This window comes from Cebus imitator, unplaced genomic scaffold (genome assembly GCF_001604975.1).
Source record: "Cebus imitator isolate Cc_AM_T3 unplaced genomic scaffold, Cebus_imitator-1.0 Scaffold62, whole genome shotgun sequence".
Classification (NCBI taxonomy): Eukaryota; Metazoa; Chordata; class Mammalia; order Primates; family Cebidae; genus Cebus; species Cebus imitator.
The window spans coordinates 2874495-2888337 of record NW_016107377.1 but is presented as its reverse complement, the minus strand read 5'-3'; the positions used below and the strand labels follow the sequence as shown (position 1 = coordinate 2888337).

Sequence of the window (13843 nt, the reverse complement as noted above, 5' to 3'; positions counted from 1 at the left end):
TTTTTTTTAATTTGGATACTGTCAGAATATAGATTATATTTAAGCCACAAGATTGGATATGACCAACAAGTCAGTGAGCATAGACGGGAAAGAAAAGAGTTGCAAGGGCCAAACCCAATATTTAGGGATCAGGCTGAGGGAAATGAATCAGCAAAGGAAGAACGGCCAATGAGGTAAGAGGAAAACACATTCTGAAGCAAGTGAAGAATGTGTTTAAAGGAGAAAAGAAAAATCGATGGTCTGAGAATTAACCGTTTGATTTGGCCACATAAAGAGTATTGGTGACCTTGACAGGCAATTTGAGTTGTGATGAAGGCAAAACCCGAACTGGAGTAGGTTTAAGATGAGACATGAAAAGAACCTGTAGACAGAAAATACAGGCAACACTTAGGAAGAATTTTGTCGTAACAAAAGTAGAGAAATGGAATGTAAGCTGGAGGAGAATATCAGGTCAAAGGAGGACATCTCTCTCTGTTTAGAATGGGGGATTCTTCAGCATGTTTCTGTGATCTAGTGCTGCAATGGAGGAGTGGCTTTAGGAGAAAAGACAGTTCATTTTTAGAAACAGGAGGAAAGGCGGTACCTGGGCACAGATGTGGGGTGGGTAGATTTGATGATGGTAGGAACTTGTGGAAATTCTCTCCTGGTGCTTTTTATTTATTTTTCACTAATTAAATTTACTGAGATATAATTTGCATACAGTAAAATGCACAGATTTCTTGTATATAATCTGACGGTTACAGGTAAACATACCCTTCCATGTAAAAAACACCCCAGTCAAGACAAACCCAGAACATTTCTGTCAACACAGCAAGTTCCCCCAGCCCTTTTCCAGTGAATCCCCTCATCCTTCTCCTTGCCACCAATACCCCCTCCTACTGCCCAGCAACCCCAGGCAACAACTATTCTGATTTTTATCACTATAGATTAGTTTTACTAGTCTTTTGTCTTTTTTTTTTTTTTTTTTTTTTTTTTTTTTCCCGGGTTGGAGTGCAATGGCACAATTTCAGCTCACCGCAACCTCTGCTTCCTGGGTTCAAGCAATTCTCCTGCCTCAGCCTCCCAAGTAGCTGGGATTACAGGCATGTGCCACCACACCCAGCTAATTTGAGTATTTTTAATGGAGACGGGGTTTCTCCATGTTGGTCAGGCTGGTCTTGAACTCCCAACCTCAGGTGATCCGCCTGCCTTGGGCTCCCAAAGTGCTGGGATTACAGGCGTGAGCCACCATGCCCAGCCTAGTTTTACTAGTCTTAATCTTCACACAAATAAAATAATAAAATCTGTAGTGTTTTCTGGCTTATTTTCCTTAATATGATTTTTTTGAAGTCACCTATTATGTATATCAATGGTTTATTATTTTATTGCAGAGTTCCATAATATAAATGTATCACAATATGTATATTCATTCTCCCATTGAACAATTGGGCTGTTTCCAGTTTTTGGTTTTTGTGAATAAAGCTACTGTGAATATTCTTAGGCTAATCTTTTTTACAATTGTTTTTAACTCCAAGATCTGTACATTGAGAAAGACATTGTCCTTTAGCTTCAGATTCATATACCTAGTTGTTTACCTGAATGGTTCCTAGGTTCCTCAAACTCAAAATATTCCAAACTGAACCCTTCCCTTAAGCCTGGTCCTCCTCCAACATCTCCCTTCTCAGTAACAGCACCATTATTTACCATTATGCATTTGGTTTTGCCAAGTTGACCAGGCTGGTCTCAAAGTTGACCTCAGGTGATCTGCCTGCCTCAGTCTCCCAAAGTGCTGGGTTTACAGGCATGAACCACCACTCTCGGCCTTCATTTGGAATTCTTATTTGATTTCTCAGTTAGTTGAAGATACTCAAGATTGATTGATCGATTGATTGATTGATTGATGGGGTTTCACTCCAGTTGCCTGGGCTGGAGTGTAGTGACATAATCTTGGCTCACTGTAGCCTTGACCTCCTGGCCCCAAGTGATCCTTCTGCCTCAGTGCTCTGAGTAGCTGGGATTACAGGCATGGGCCACCATGCCTGGCTAGTTTTTTTGGTTTTTGTTTTGTATTTTTAATAGAGACAAGGTTTCACCATGTTGCCCAGGTTGGTCTTGAACTCGTGAGCTCAAGTGATCCTCCCACCTTGGCCTCTCAAAGTGCTGGGATTACAGATGTGAGCACACAGCCAAGATTAATTTCTTAAAATTTGTTTTTCTTAAAAATTTTTCTTTTCATTGTGGGGTCAGGGAGCAGGGCACTTTCTGGTAAAGACCAGAAAACCTGCTAGATAAATTCTAAAAAGGCTGTAATGTAATTTATTTTTTATTAAAAAAATGTTTTTAGAGATGGGTTTCATAATGTTGCCCAAACTGGCCCCAAACTCCTGGTCTCAAACAATCCTCCCACCTCAGCCTCCAGAGTCCTGAGTAGTTGGGACTATAGTTACGAGCCACCATGCCCAGCTATGTTCAAGAATTTTTTTAAAGAAGAGAATGCAGGTACTATTTTTATTCTGAAACTTCTCATATTTTCCCTCGCTATTTAAGTGCAAACTAATGTTTACACTTAAATAGTAAACAGTAGCTTAAATTTCAGATTTTATCCATCCAAGTTTTGTTACAAACTCTGTTATAATGGAAGCTCTCAATGAGGACTATCTGATTTTTAGTTATTTATAAGTAATCTGTTTTAGTCTACTTGAATTCTTGGAACTCCTTTTTATCTTCCCTGCCTCCTAGGATATGTACATCTCCATCAGAGCTCTTGATTGACTAGGTTCATTGTCAATGAGTGGTAACATTTTGAAGTAATTTTTTTTTTTTCCCCTGAGCAGGAGGTCTCAATAGTGGGCTTAAAATATCCGGTAAACCATGCTGTAAACAGATGTACTGTCATTCAGGCTTTGTTGTTCTATTTGTAGAGCACAGGTAGAACAGCATAATTTAGCTTAATTCTTCAGGGACCTAGGAATTTGGGATGGGAAATGAGCATTGGCTTCAACTTAAAGTCACTAGCTGCATCAGCCCCCTATAAGAGAGTCTGCCTGTCCTTGGAGGCTTTGAAGCCAAGCACTGATTTCTTCTTTCTAGCTATGAAATTCCCGATGATGTCTTCTTCCAAGAGACAGCTATTTAATCGACATCAAAAATATGTTGTTTAGTGTAGCTACATTCATTAATTATCTTAGCTAAATCTTCTGGATAACTTGCTGCAGCTTTATATCAATACTTGTGGCTTCTCTTTCCACTTTTATGTAATGGAGATGGCTTCTTTTCTTCAACCTCATGAATCTAGACTCAAACTTTTCTTCTGCAGCTTTCTTACCCCTCTCAGCCTTCCCAGAACTGAAGAGAGTTAGGGCCTCACTCTGGATTAGTCTTTGGTTTAAGATAATGTTTGGCTGATTGGTCTTCTATCCAGACCACTAAAACTTTCTCTGTATCAGCAATAAGGCTGTTTCGCTTTCTTGTCATTTCTATGTTCACTGGAGTGCACTTTGAATTCCCTTCAAGAATATTTCCTTTGCATTCACAACTTGGCTATTTGGTTCACGAGGCCTAGCTTTTGGCTTATCTCTGCTTTCAACCTGCCTTTCTTAGTGAGTTTACTCATTTCTAGCTTTTGATTTAAATTGAGAGATGTGTGACTCCTCCTTTACTTGAACACTTAGCAGGCGATTATAGGGTTATTTATTTATTTATTTTTTGAGACATAGTCTCGCTCATGTTGCCCAGGCTGGAGTGTAGTGGCACCATCTCAGCTCACTGCAATCTCCACCTCCAGGGTTCAAGCAATCCTCTTGCCTCAGCCTCCTGAGTAGCTGGGATTACAGGCATGTGCCACCACGCCCAGCTAATTTTTTGTATTTTTAGTAGAAATGGGGTTTATACTATGTTGGCCAGGCTGGTCTCGAACTCTTGGCCTCAGGTGATCCACCCACCTTGGCCTCTCAAAGTGCTGCGATTACAGGCCTGAGCCACCATGCCAGGCCCATTGTAGGGTTATTAATTGGTCTAATGTCAATATTGTTGTGTCTTAGGGGATAGGGACGTGTGAGGAGAAGGAGAAAGACTGGAGGATGAGTAGTTTATGGAGTCATCAGAACACACACAACGTTTATCCATGAAGGTCACCATCTTATACAGTCATGGTTTGTGGTGCCCCAAAACAATTGCAATAGTAACACTAAAGATCACTGATTACAGATCGCAGTGACAGATATAATCATAACGAAAATGCTTGAAGTATTATGAGAATTACCTAAATGTGATACGGAAACATGAAGTGAGCCCATGCTGTTAAAAAAATGGTGCCAATAGACTTGCTCAATACAGGGTTGCCACCAATCTTCAATTTGTAAAAAAAAAAATGCAGTATCTATGGATACAATAAAGTGAATCACAGTAAAATGAGGCGTACCTGTACTGATGCTTGGTTTGATGTCGGGTTAGATAGCAGCAGGTTCATGACTGGTCCCAGGTATTTCATGGGCATGTCTTCAGTGTCTATCAGGGATAATAGCAAGCAAGCCACAGCCTGTTTCTTGTTTGTTTGTTTGTTTTGTTCTTGTTGTTGAGATAGGATCTTACATCTGTTGTTCAGGCTGGAGTGCAGTGGTATGATCACAACTGACTGCATTTTCAACCTCCCTGAGCTCAGGTGATCCTCCCACCCCAGCCTCCCACATAGCTTGGACTACAGGCGCATGCCACCACACCTGACTAATTTTTGTATTTTTCATAGAGACGTGGTTTCACCATGTTGCCTACACTGGTCTCAAACTCCTGGGCTCAAGCAACCCGCACACCTCAGCCTTCCAAAGTGCTGGGATTACAGGTGTGAGCCACCACATCCGACCCTACAGGGTGTTAAAAAAAAACTATATATAATTTTTCATCATACATTGTATTTTGTTTTGGTTTTTTTGAGTTGCGGTCTTACTCTGTCATCCAAGTTGGAGTGCAGTGGCACGATCTTGGTTTATTACAATGGCCGCCTCCTAGGCTCAAGCAATCCTCCCAACTCAGCCTCCCTAGTAGCTGGGACCACAGGGGTGTTAGCATGCCCAGCTAACCTTTTGTATTTTTGGTAGAGACAGGGTTTTGCTATGTTGCCCAGGCTTGTCTCAAACTCCTGAGCTCAGGTAATCCACCTGCCCCAGCCTCCCAGAGTGCTGGGAATACAGGCATGAGCCACTGTGCCTGGCCTATAACTTTTTTTTAAGGCCGTATCTCAGTCTGTTGTTCAGACGTGAGTATAGTGATGCAATCATAACTCACTGTACCCTTGCCTCAGCCTTTTAAGTAGCTGGGACTACAGGCATGTGCCACCAGAACCAGCTAATATTTTTTATTTTTGTACAGACAAGATCTTACTTGGTTGCCCAGGCTGATCTTGAACTCCTGGCTTCAAGAGATTTTCTCTGGCCAGGCACGGTGGTTCACGCATATAATCCCAGCACTTTGGGAGGCTGAGGCAAGAGGATAACTTGAGTCTAGGAGTTTGAGACCAGACTGGGCAACATAGTGAGAACTTGTCTCTACAAATAATAAAAAATAAACAAGATTAGCCAGCCGTGGTGGTATGTGACAGTAGTCCTAGCTACTTGGGAGGTTGAGGTGGGAGGATAGCTTCAGCCCAGGAGTCAAGGCTGCAGTGAGCCAAGATCATGCCAACATACTCCAGCCTGAGCAACAGAGTGAAAACCTATCTCAAAAAGGAAAAAAACAAAAGAGAGATCTCCCCCACTTGGCCTCCCAAAGTGCTAGGATTACAGACATGAGCCACCACACTTGGCCTAAATTATATAATTTTTTATAAGTAAGTGTAGAGCCCTGCTGTGATTCTCTTAACAAATGCAGGTGGTCTGCATTTGTGACGGTTATCTGTGATCAGTGATCTTTGGTGTTACTACTGTAACTATTTTGGGGCACCACCAGCCACACCCACATAAGATGGTAAACTTCATGGAAAAAATGTGTGTTCCGAATACTTAATAGACAACTCATTCACTTGTCTTTCTTCCTTTCCTCATACCTTGCTATTCCCTAACATACAACAATATTGAAATTAGGTCAGTTAATAACCTACAATGGCCTCTAAGTGTTCAAGTGCCTCTAAGTGCTTTAAAGCCCTGCTGTGACTCTCCTAACAAAACTTGGCACATTCTCTATAAGGCATAATTGATCGATCTTTGCGTACCACTTGCACTTCAGCCTGGATGAGTTAGAATATTCACTCTAAAATGATGATCATGTTTTTCTACTATCCCTACCATTCAGGAAGAGACACAATGGTTTGTGAGCTTCCTTGGATTTTGGAGGCAGCATATACCACATTGGAGTATGTCGCTCTGATTCATTTTCTTTCTTTTTTTTTTTTTTTTTCCTGAGATGGAATCTCACTCTGTCACCCAGACTGGACTGCAGTGGCACGATTTCAGCTCACTGCAACCTTGTAAAAAAATGCAGTTTCTGAACACAATAAAGTGAATCATAATAAAATGAGGTGTACCTGTACTGATGCTTGATTTTATGTCTAGTTAGATAGTATCAGGTTCATGACTGGTACCAGGTATTTCATGGGCTCCTAGGTTCAAGCAGTTCTCCTGCCTCAGCCTCTTGAGTAGCTAGGATTACAGATGTGCACCACCATGCCCAGCTAATGTTTTTGTATTTTTAGTAGAGACACGGTTTCACCATGTTGGCCAGTCTGGTCTCAAACTCCTGACCATGGGATCCACTGGCCTCACCCTCCCAAAGTGTTCGGATTACAGGCGTGAGCCACTGTGCCCGGCTCTATTTTCAGGTTGACACAAAAGATCTCAGCTTTGAGAGGGCCCTAGAGCAAAAAAAAAGTTTCTTTAGCTGATAAAGGTGGATAACGGGGCTGCATGGAGATGATGGCAAGTTCTGGTAGAGGAGACAAAATGGGGTACCCGATAGTTTGGGAGAAAACTATCCCCTTTTTGGCAAGTGACTATTCTATTTTTGATAAGCAACTCTTGCTCTGATACTGGTTTCTGATAGAAACTGAGCACCTAACCATAAGGTACAAAGGGGCCATGGATTTTGAGGGACTCTCTATGAAACAAGTGTTGTATGTGACACAGAAACATGAAGTGAATACACGCTGTTAAAAAAAAATGGTGACAATAGACTTGCTCAATGCAGGGCTGCCACCAATCTTCAATTTGTAACAAAATGCAGTATTTATGAATACAATAAAGTGAATACACCTATTTCATCTACATCAAAAATATGTTGTTTAGTGTAGCCACATACAGCTATTTCATCTACACCGAAAATATGTTGTTTAGTGGCCATAAAGTCTGGTGTTGCCAGCGGCATTCCATCATCAAGTGAAAGCAGTGTATATGTAGGACCAGAAACAAGCAAGATACAAGTAAGTGTCATGTGAAGATGACTCACATTTACAGCATCTTTTCTGTTGCTTCTCCCTCAGCCCATACCTAAGGGCTTTGTGTAGAATTCTCTATGATCATATGCTGGGGAAGAAAAAAAATCCCAGTTTGGTTACAGAAATTCAGGTTTTATTGGTGCCAACTGAAAAGCTTACAGTTTCTTTCAGCTGGAAAAGCAGATCAGAGGCTTAATTTTGGATGAAGTTTAAGATATGTATTATTAATCCAAGTGGAGATGTGTTCAGCTGGACATATGAATCTGAATTTCAAGGAAGAGGACTTGATGATAGCTTAATTCAGATGCGATCCTGAAAAGTAATGGGAAAAAAAATTCCCCCTGCCCCAGTCAATAACACTTGAATGAAGACTTCTCATTGTCCACTTTATCCAAAAGGAGAGATGACATTAGATAAATATATACAATGATTCCTGGAAAATAACAAATGGTTTCACTGAATAGTCAGGGACTTGGGAGTAAGTGGACTGAAGAGCTGCTGACAAGGAGTTTTAGAAGTGTGGTGTGAGGCTAGACTTCTCAGAATGGGTCCAGAATGTTAGAATACTTGAGTCCCATGAGAATGACCACGAAAGATGCCTACTTCCGAAGACGAGCTCAATAATGAAGAAGATAAAACGACTGATACTATAGATGTCACTCAACCTCTTTCTGCTTTCAAGTGCTTGCTCAGTGAGCTCATGAAGTGGCTATTGCAGCAGATGATGGCTATGAGTCGTGTCAACGACATAGATGTCCTCTCATTAAGGCCACTATGGCAGCTGCCTCTGCCGAGTGCCCCATTTTCTAGTAGCAGCAACAAGCCCTAAGCCCCTGAAATGATACTACATGAAGCAAATCTCAATTCACATCTTTTTTTTTTTTTTTTTTTTGACGTATCAAGAGCATTTGGCATAGTTCTTCTCTCCTTCCTCCTTGAAAAACATTCTTCAATGGCTTCTAAGGCACCCCTCGTTTTTCTTCAGTTGAAAAAGCAGAGAAAACTCCAGACATTGCATGGTTTAGGCTTTGGCCCTACCACTCTTGGGAGTCTCCTGTACGGGAGAACCATTCGTGCCTCAGATCTTGGTGTGGACCCTAAAGTCTTTCCAACCCCACAAGCCACCTGTCAGGGTGAGCTGAGAAATCAGCCACAGGAAGCAGAGTCACTTATAGCTAAGAGGAATTGTTCTAGGTGTTGGTTAGTAAGCAGGAGAGAGAAAGGGGAGAAGAAAATCGTGCACAGGGGTCGAATGCCTTCAGCTGAAGAAAGCAACGCATAGAGCTCTCTTATCACTAGGGAATGTGTCTGAGTCACGTGGCACCAAAATATGTTTGCAGTGGTTATGAGTTACTGATGGCGAATCTGTATGGGTCTGCAGCAACCTCAATTCTTGCCTCCTCAGAAGAAAGAATTCAACTGAAGGGCATAAGGCAGAAAAACAGACTGAGGCAAGTTTCAGAGATTGATTTTTTTCCTGCTTTGGAGCAGGAAAGAAAGGAAAGTACACTTAGGAGAGAGCCATGTGGACATCTTGGAGGCCACGTGCCACCCCTCCTTGATTGTCCTTTAATCATTTCTTCTCAATATCTTTGCTAGTTCTTTCTCATTTCCCTGACCTCTTATATTGGGGTGTCCCAGAGCTCAATTTTTTTTTTTTTTTGAGATGGGGTCTTGCTCTGTCACCCAGGCTGGAGTGCAATGGCATGATCATGGCTCACTGTAACCTCTGTCTCCTGGGTTCAAGTGATTCTCCTGCCTCAGCTTCCTAAGTAGTTGGGATTATGGGCACCCACTACTATGCCTGGCTAATTTTTGTATTTTTAGTAGAGACAGAGTTTCACCATGTTGGTCAGGCTGGTCTCGAACTCCTGACCTCAGGTGATCTACCCACCTCAGCCTCCCAAAGTGCTGGGATTACAGGCATGAGCCACCGTGGCCAGCTGGAGCTCAATCTTTAGACTTCTTTTCTTCTCTGCATACTTTCTTTTCTTAGGTGATTCCTTCAAGTCTTACATCTTTAAATAACACAAATTTGCTAACAAGCCATGTTTAAATCTTCAGCCTTGTTCTAAAATCTAGGCTCATGTATTCAACGGAATGCATTTCCACCTGTGTGTACATTTTACATTTAATTAGTCAAAAACTGAGCCCCTGATCTGTCCCCTAAGACTGTTCCTCCTGCAGTCTTCCCTTTCTGAATTGATTGCAACTTCAACTTTCCAGTTGTTTAGACCAAAAATCTTGGAGCCAGTATTGACTCTCTCTTTTTTTTTTCTTTTCATTTTTTTTTTGAGACAGAATCTCATTCTGTCGCCCAGCCTGGAGTGGAGTGGTGCAATCTCGGCTCACTGCAACTTCCACTTCCTGAGTTCAAGCAATTCTCCTGCCTCAGCCTCCTGAGTAGCAGGATTACAGGCGTGTGCTGCCACACTGGGGGTTTCACCATGTTGGCCAGGCTGGTCTTAAACTCCTGACCCCAGGTGATTCCCCCACCTTGGCCTCCCAAAGTGCTGGGATTACAGGTGTGAGCCACGATGCCTGGCCTGACTCTTTTCTTTCAAACCATACATCTAATCCATCGGCAAATCCTACTGATGCTAACTTCAAAATTAACTCCAAATTTGATCACTTACCCCTGCCACTACCACTTTGGATCAAAATACCTTCGTCTCCTGACTTACTGCAATAACCTCTTAATGGATTTTCCTGCTCCAGCTCTTGCTCACCAACAGCCTGTTCTCTATATTCAGGTCAAGTCACTCTACTTAAAACTTTCCAATGACTCTCATCTCATTCAAAGTAAAAGCCAAAGTTTTCACTCTGTTTCAGCCCCACTGGCCTCCTTAGGGTTCCCAGAATGTGCCAAGCTTGTCCCCACAGAAGGGTATTTGCACATCCTATTCCCTGAACTTGGAACATTTCCCTCATCCCAACCCTACCTCCAAATATCACTATATTTTGTTATTTTATTTTCTTAAAATATTTGTACAGATGTCACTTTCTAAGTGAGGACTTACCCAAAAACCCTATTTAAAACTGAAAGCATCTTTCCCTCTGCATTCCTCATTTCCTTTCTTTATTTTTCTCCATGGCACTTGTAATTGTACTACATGTTTTGTTTTGTTCACTGCTCCCTCTACCTGCCAAGAAAGCAGCCATTTATTGTCTGTTTAATGCAATGCCTAAAACACATTAAATACTCAATAGATATTTTTCTTTCTCCCTATCCTCCAACTTTTTTCTTTTTCTTTTTCTTTTTTTTTTTTTTTGACAGAGTCTTCCTCTGTCACCCAGGCTGGAGTGCAGTGATGGGATCTTGGCTCATTGCAATCTCCACCTCTCAGGTTCAAGTGAAGTGATTCTTATGCCTTATCCTCCCATATAGCTGGGATTACAGGTGTGCGTCACTACGCTGGGCTAATTTTTATATTTTTGGTAGAGACAGGATTTTGTCATGTTGGCCAGGCTGGACTTTAACTCTTGACCGCAAGTAATCCATCTGCCTCACCTCCCAAACTACTGGGATTACAGGCAGGACCCACGGCAACCGGCCTCTTCCAACTTTTTTGTTTTGAAAATTTTCATACCTGAAGAGGCCACACATGGTGGCTCATGCCTGCAATCACAGCACTTTGGGAAGCCGCGGTGGGAGGATTGCTTGAGCCCAGGAGTTTGAGACCAGCCTGGGCAACAAAGGGAGGCTCCATCTCTACAAAAAAAATTTTTTTAATTAGCCAGATGTGGTAGCACACACCTGTAATTCCAGCTACTTGGGAGGCTGAGGCAGGAGGATCACATAAGTCCAGGAATTGGAGGTTGCAGGGAGCTATGATCACACCATTGCACTCTACCCTGGGTGACAGAGCGAGACTCTGTAAAAACAAAAAGCTCACAGAAAATTTAACAACAAATACAATGGATGTCCATATCCCCATCAACTAGATTCATTAATTGTTAACATTTTGACACATTTGCTTTATTTCTTTCAGTTGCACTACTTACACACACATACACCACACACTTTTTTTTGCTGATTTCATTTGAAAGTAAGTTTTAGAGATCATGACCCTTTACTCACAAATAATTTAGCATGCATCAGCTATGATATAAAACATAAATAGCCACAATGTAATTATCATTCAGGATAATTAATAATTTTATATATAATAATTATTTTATATATATACACACACAGCCTGTATTGAAATTTCCTCAGTTGTTCCAGTAATATATTTTATAGCTGTTTTTAAAAAATTAATTAAGGACCCAATCAGGAATTATGCATTTCACTTAAATGCCGTCTCTCTCAGGGTTTTGAAATTTAGGAACAGTGCCCAGCTTCTTTGTTTTTATTTTATAACATTGATAGTTTTAAAGGTACATGCTATTTGTCAATAAATATTTTATAAATTAATGCATAATGATTTCTTCAGATGTTTTTGCTTCCTGTCCCTGCAGCTCTGAACTCTGATTATTCAGAGGTCTGAGAATGGAGGAGAAGAATACTTCTACTGAGGAATACAACAGCAATTCCATTGAAGTTGAAATTCAATGGCCATTTCAGGTTCTTCTTACTACCAATACAACTGGTAAGAAAGAGGCTTATGGGATTGGTTGTGGTAACAGATTTCAGATATCAGGGGAATAGGGCTGCTGCTATCAGATGGGAGGAGGAGGAGGAGTATAGATGATCTCCAGGTGATTACCAGGAGCTCCTTCTGTCATTGGCATATTCAGAGGTAAAAGGTAATGGAAGACTACAACCTATATGGGCAGGACCACCAAAGGTACAAATTTTTCAGGAATGAAAGACAGTAACACACTAGATAAGAAATCGATGGCCAAAGGCAGAGAGAACACCAAGTCAGTAGCAAAGAAAGCTCCAAGACACTGGCAGCCAAGCCTAGACCTGTTAGGCAGGAAGTTTGAAGAAACTTTTCTGAGGACAGATCCACCCAGGGATTCCTCAGCAAATGATCCAGGCATATCATCTGATATGGTTTGGCTGTGTTCCCCCTGAAACCTCATCTTGAATTCTCACATGTTGTGGGAGGAACCTGGAGGAAGGAAACTGAATAAGTCTCATGAGATCTGACGGTTTTAAAAAGAGAAGTTCCCCTGCACAAGCTCTCTCTTTGCCTGCTGCCATTCCATATAAGATGTGACTTGCTCCTCCTTGCCTTTTGCCATGATTAGTAGGCCTACCAAGCCATGTGGAACTCTAAGTCTGATTAAACTTCTTTCTTTTGTAAACTGCCCAGTGTCAGGTAGGTATGTCTTTATCAGCAGCATGAAAATGGACGAATACATCACCTCACAGTGAATCTGAGAGATAACGTATTGCTATGGTGTCATTTTTCGTGTCCTCCTGAAAATTCATATGTTGAAACCTAATCACTAACTGGATAGTACCAAGATGTGGGGACTTTAGGTGGTGATTAAGTCACGAAGGCAGAACCTTCATGATTGAGATTAGTGCCCTTGTAAAAGAGACTCTAGAGAGCTGTGTTGCCTCCTATACCAGGTGAGGACACGGCAAAAAGACACCACCTATGAAACAGGAAACAACCTTCACCAGAAACAGAATCTGCTGGCATCTTGATCTTGGACTTTCCAGCCTCCAGAACTATAAGAAATAAATTTCTGTTGTTTGTAAGCTATCCAGTCTGTGGCATACTTATATACCAGACTAAGACAAGGAGAAATGGCCTCAAAATTCAGAAGCAGAATTATCTCCAACTTTGAATTCTATACCCAGTACGTATGCTTTTTTTAAAAGGAGGGAGGAGACACTTTCAGACATGCAAGTACTCAAAAACTTTAATTTCCCATACATTCTCTCTGAGGAAGTTACTGAAGGTGTGCATCATCAAAACAGGAGATCTATCCTAGGAGAGAAGTGAAAGGATTCTCCAAGATGTTTATCAAGGGAGACCCTAGGATGACAGCTATGTGACAAGTCAAAGTTAAGGCAGGTCAGAGGCCCTCGAACAGAAATATTTAGGAAGATGAAATTGATAGAATATGTGAATTTAAACAACTGTAAGTTTGATTGAATTAGAAAGTTAAATACACACTCACAAATTATTAACTCTAGGGAAAGCAAAATATTTTATAGGAAAGGAAAATGATCATAGTTGACTACATTGCTCCATTCCAAAAGCAAATATAGTCATAATAATATAAACACTATATATTTATCTAACCAAAATTATGTTACTATATTGTGATAAGAATGATAACTGCTTTGTATGTCTGTGTTTAATTGTGGTGTAGAGAGGAAAGACCATAGGGAATGCTTGTAACTAAAAGAATATGATATAGGCCGGGCGCGGTGGCTCAAGCCTGTAATCCCAGCACTTTGGGAGGCCGAGGCGGGTGGATCACGAGGTCAAGAGATCGAGACCATCCTGGTCAACATGGTGAAACCCCGTCTCTACT

At 41.4% G+C, this 13843-nt stretch overlaps 1 pseudogene; it reads right to left on the bottom strand.

Annotated features, from left to right (window-relative positions):
- Positions 1 to 2230: 2230 nt before the first annotated feature.
- LOC119471477 lies at positions 2231 to 2296 on the bottom strand (annotated as a pseudogene).
- Between the last annotated feature and the right edge of the window lie 11547 nt (positions 2297 to 13843).